This window comes from Mobula birostris, chromosome 17, assembly GCF_030028105.1.
Source record: "Mobula birostris isolate sMobBir1 chromosome 17, sMobBir1.hap1, whole genome shotgun sequence".
In the NCBI taxonomy this organism is placed as follows: domain Eukaryota; kingdom Metazoa; phylum Chordata; class Chondrichthyes; order Myliobatiformes; family Myliobatidae; genus Mobula; species Mobula birostris.
The window spans coordinates 34,384,020-34,390,019 of NC_092386.1; positions in this window are offsets into that span (position 1 = coordinate 34,384,020).

Consider the following 6,000-nt stretch of genomic DNA (forward strand, 5'->3'; position numbering starts at 1 on the left):
GGAAAAGAACACAGAAGATGCTCGTGGTAATGCAGTAATTAGCGTAACATTATTACAGCAGCAGTGATCAATGATTGGGGCTCAATTCTCGCAGCTCTCTGTGAGGGAGTTTGTATTTTCTCCCTGGGCCCATGTGAGTTTCCTCTGAATGTTCTGGTTTCCTACCACATTCCAAAGATGTATGGGTTAGGGTTAGTAAATTGTGGGCATGCTATGTTGGCAATACTTGCAGGCTGCTCCCAGCACATTCTCAGACTGTGTCCTCCAACAATGCATGTCACTGTTTGTTTCAATGTTTTGATGTACAAATGACAAATAAAGCTCATCTAATCTAACAAATATAAGAAATCTGAATTTGATTTATTTAATAGCATTAGCTCTGAAGATTACTTATCTGTGAGTTCATGGAATAATAAAAATTATAATAAAAGAAATAAAAAGAAATGCTAGCTGTAAAACATAGAACAGGACAACACAGTAACAGGCCCTTAGGTCCGTAGTATCTGTGTTGACCAGCATGCCGGTCAAAACTATCTCATTTGCCTGCATGTGGTCTGTATCCCTACATTCCCTGATTGTTCGTGTGCCTGTCTGAAAGATTCAAGGTTGTTTAATGTCATTTCCAGTGCACAAGTGTAAAGGAGAATGAAATAATTGTTACCCTGGATTCGATGGAGCACAAAAAAGCACAATATGAAAAGCTTCTTAAACAAATTAAATGCCTTTTAGAACTGAAATATATGTTTTATATATTAATTTCAAATAAAGCATGCTTTAAGCAAACTTTGAGTTATTTATTCTTTTTAAAATTTTTTTCTTCCAGTTGCAAGGAAGCTCATAATCCAGTTTTCTCAGCCCTTCACCCTTGTATTCCAAGATGCTATGTAATGCCATGGAAACAGAACATGAAAAACAGGAGGCTCATATTACTGGTACGTTTCAACAAATTATTGCAAATAGTAGTTTATGATTGAGGATTTAAATATTCCTAAAAGGAGATTAATATAAAACACACCCTGAGTGCCACTATCTGGCAATATTGTAAAAATGTTGAAGCAGGAGCATCATCTATCACAAACTAAATCTGTGTTTTTATATGTACAGTTGATATTAAGAGCTCGGTTGTTATTCTGCCATCGTAGCACAAGATAGAGTCATTGAGCACTATAGTACAGCAACAGGCTCTTCAGCCATCTAATCTGTGCTGAGCTATTACTCTGCCTAGTCCCATCAACCTGCACCTGAATCATAGCCATCCATACACCCTCCTATCCACGTACTTATCCAAACTTCTTGTAAGTGCTGAAACCAAACCCCCATCCACCACTTCCACTGGCAGCTCATTCCACACTCACACCACCTTCTGAGTGAAGATGTTCCGCCTCAGGTTCCCCTTAAATATCTCACCTTTCACCCTTAACCAATTACCTCTAGCTCTAGAGTCACCCAACCTCAGCCTGCTTGCGTTTACCCTATCTGTACCGCTCATAATTTTGTATACCTCTGTCCAGTCGCCTGTCATTTGCCTACGTTCCAGGGAATAAAGTCCTAACCTGTTGAACCTTTCCCTATCCCCATGGTGGGATCAATGTAGGATTATTGCAATTGGATGCTGCCTAATGGTTGATGCAGGCTCAGTTGCCTAGGAAGTAAAGGCATCCGTTAGCCTTGCGAGACCATGGATCTGCACCTGGAAAGTCTTCACTCTCCCGGGCGCAAGCCTGAGCAAGGTTGTATGGAAGACCAGCAGTTGCCCATGCTGCAAGTCTCCCCTCTCCACGATACCAATGTTGTCCAAGGGAAGGGCATTAGGACCCATACAGCTTGGCACCAGTGTCGTCGCAGAGCAATGTGTGATTAAGTGCCTTGCTCGAGGACACAACACGCTGCCTCGGCTGGGGCTCAACCTCACGACCTTCAGGTCGCTAGTCCAATGCCTTAACCACTTGGCCATGTGCCTGAAGGGCCCATTTTTGTGCTGAATGACTGAATTGAGTTGTATTCAAGCTCAGTCTCTATGTGGAGTTAATAATGAAGTGCAGAACGTTCCATGCGTAAACTAGGCACAATGAGAACCAGGGGTTCACATGGGGAATCTGCTGGAATGACGTATCTGTTCTTATCTTACTTCTCAGATTCACGGGCAGCATGGTGTACCTGTGGCTTATCTCTTTGATCTCTTTCCTGTACTTGGTCACATCATTGCTGATCCAAACAATAACAGCTTTATCACCAGTGTATCCGACCACACAGTCGTATATACAGGGAGCTGGACAAGGAAATGAGCACATAATCCTGGGGAGCACCATTGTTGGCCAATCCTAACCAACAAAGGTCTGCTGATCAGGATGTCTGGAAGGCAGCTGCAGACAAGGCCTTCCCCCCAAAGTCAATAGCTTATGGATGTGCTTATTATGTATTATGGTGTTGCAGGCTGACCTGTGTTTGATGAAATTCATTCTGGCATATGTATTCGTATTGTTGTTTAATGTAGTATAAGGGAGATGAATTTCCATTCTTTATGAAGGGAAGAAGGCAAAAGAAAGGAAATTATAGGCCAGTTAGCCTAACCTCAGAGGTTGGGAAAGTGTTAGAGTCTATTATTAAGGATGAGGTTTTGAGGTACTTGGAGACTAATGATAAAATAAGTCCAAGTCAGCATGGTTTCTGTAAGGGAAATCTTGTCGAATAAATCTACTTGTGTTCTTCGAGGAAGTAACAAGCAGGGCGGACAAAGGAGAGGCAGCGGATGTCATTTACTTGGATTTTCAGAAGGTATTTGATAAGGTGCCACACATGAGGCTGCTTAACAAGATAAAATCCTATGGTGCTACAGGAAAGATACTGGCATGGATAGCGGAATGGCCGACAAGCAGGAGGCAGTGAGTGGGCATTAAAGTGGGCTTTCCTGGTTGGCTGCCAGTGACTAGTGGAGTTCGTCAGGGGTCAGTATTGAGACTGCTGCTTTTCACATTGTTTGTCAATAATTTAGATAATGGAATTGATGGCTTTGTGGCAAAGTTTGCGGATGATAGGTGGAGGGGTAGGTAGTGCTGAGGAAACAATGTGATTGCAGCAGGACTTAGACAAATTGGAAGAATGGGCAAAAAAAGTGGCAGATGGAATACAGTGTTGGGAAATGTCTGATAATGTATTTTGGTAAAAGGAACAATAGTGCGGACTATTATCTAAATGGGGAGAAGGTTCAAACATTGGAGGTGCAGAGGGACTTAAGAGTGAGTCCTCATGCAAGATTCCCAGAAGGTTAGTTTACAGGTTGGGTCTGTGGTAAAGAAGGCAAATGCAATGTTGGCATTTATTTCAAGGGGAATAGAATATAAAAGCAAGGAGTTAATGCCTAGCCTTTACAAAACACTAGTCAGGCCACAATTGTCAACAGTTTTTGGCCCCATATCTCAAAATGGATGTGTTGTCATTGGAGAGAGATGAGAGGAGGTTCACAAGGATGATTCTGGGAATTAAGTGGTTAACATATGAGGAACGTTTGGCAGCTTTGGGCCTGTACTCACTAGAATTTAGAAGAATGTGGGGGAATCTCATTGAGACCTACTGAATGTTGAAAGGACCAGATAGGGTGGATATAGAGAGAATGTTTCCTCTGGTGGGGGTATCCAGAACAAAAGGACACAGCCTCAAAATTGAGTGGTAACCCTTTAAAACAGAGGTGAGGAGGAATTTTTTTAAGCTAGAGAGTAGTAAATCTGTGGAATGCTCTGTCACAAACTGCAGTGGAGGCCAAGTCCGTGTGTATATTTAAAGCGGAATTTGATCATTTCCTGATTGGTCAGGGTATCAAAGGATATGGCAAGAAGGAAGGTGTATGGGGTTGTGTGGGATCCGGGATCAGCCATGATAGAATGGCAGAGCAGACTTGATGGGCTGAATGGCCTAATTCTGCTCCTATGTCTGATGGTCTTATGGACTTATTTTTCCTGTATGCAAATTGCAATTGGTGATTTGGATATTTTAAACTGAAGATTACTGTAGGAAGAAGAAAAATGAAAAGGATTGCTGGGGGTGAATCTAACTAATTAAAGGACAAATAAAAATGTATATAGTAGATTGTTAGATGAAGCTAACCTGAACAGCAATGTAGGACCACATCAAGAGAGCAAGCCTTACAGATAAGAACGACAAAGATGATTTGTAGTATCAGAGTCAAAGTTATGAAATTCTACAGATTCTTCAACTTTCAATTAAGAATGGAGTATGTTATTAATACAGACAAAAATTTAATCCTGAATGTTAAGTTTAACTTTCAAACTGCCTAAGTAAAATTCGGAATAATGGATTTAAAACTAATGAAAACTAACTTGTATGCCGTTCAGAGTTGGGAGTAGCTGCGGATGTTGTGTTATAACTTCCTTGCCTGGTTGAAGTAAGTTGAGCCTAACATCCAAGCATTTAGTATTTATACTAATTTTGATCTTGTCATCAACTAGCGTCAATAATAACCAGGAAATGTTTGTTTTTGGTTAACTTTTTGGGGCTGACTTTGTGTCTTTTTACTCACAAATTTCATGTTTTGTTCACATTTGACTAACTTAAGAAAAAGAAAAAAAAAACTACTCCAAAGGCAAGGTCCACAAGAGGCCATTTGTCCAAAAACAAGGAACATTATTTCGATTACACACCATCCCCCATACCATCAAGGAGAAAGTAATCTGATTAAAATGAATGACTTCATACATCCCATTTGTGATACAAAAAGTTTAGCTTAAGATCTGTGTTTTGCAAGTTTGAAACTGCTGAATATTGAAGATGTAAAGATCTGAAGTTAATCTTAATGAATTATTAGAATCAGAATCAGAATCAGGTTTAATATCACTGGCATATTTGTTGTTTTGCAGCAGCAGTACATTGCAGTACTTAACTATTTTTAATTATAAATTACAATAAGAAATACATATAAAAATAAATTAGGTAGTGCAAAAAGAGCAAAAAAATAATAAGGTAGTGTTCATGGTTTCATTGTCCATTCAGAAATCTAATGGCAGAGGGAAGGGGTTTAACCTGAAATGTTGGTAGCAATGAGGTGAGGGCATGTTTTGGATGATGGGGATCCTTAATAATGGATGCCTCCTTCTTGAGGCATCACCTTTTGACGGTGTACTTGATACTGGAAAGGCTAATTCTCAAGTTGGAGCTCGCTAAGCTTACAATTTTCTACAGGTTTTTCCAATCCTGTACAGTGGCCCTCCATACTAGACAGTGATGCAACCAGTTAGAATGCTCACCACAGAAGTTTGCAAGGGTCTTTGGTGACATAGGAAGTCTCCTCAAACTCTGAATCAAATATAGCCACTGTAGTGCCCTTTTTGTAATTGTATCTGTATGTTGAACTCAGGATAGATCTTCAGAGATGTTGACACCCAGAAACTTGAAACTGCTCACCCTTTCCACTGCGGAACCCTTGATGAAGACTAGTGTGTGTTCTCCTGACGTCCACAATCAATTCCTTACTCTTATTGACACTGAGTGCAAGGTTGTTGCTGTGACACCACTCAACCAGCTGACCTATCTCACTCTTGTATGCCGCTTTGTCACCAAATGAAGTTCTGCCAACAATGGCTGTGTCATCAGTAAGTTTATAGATGGCAGTTGAATTGTGCCTAGCCACATAGCTGTGGGCGTACAGAGAGCAGAGCAGTAGGTTAAGCACACAACCTTGAGGTGCGCCAGTATTGATCGTCAGCGAGGAGATGATGTTATTTCCAATCCGCTTTGACTGTTGTCTCCAGTGAGGAAGTCAGGGATCCAAGTGCAGAGGGAGGTAGAGAGGCCTAGCTTTTGGAGCTTGTTGATTAGAACTGAGGGTATGATTGCATTGCACGCTGAACTATAATCAATAAATAGCAGCCTGAAGTAGGTATTGCTATTGTCCAGGTGATCCCAGGCCAAGTGGAGAGCCAGTGAGATTGCATCTGTTGTAGACTTATTGTGGCAATCGGCAAATTGCAGGAGGTCTAGATCCTTGCT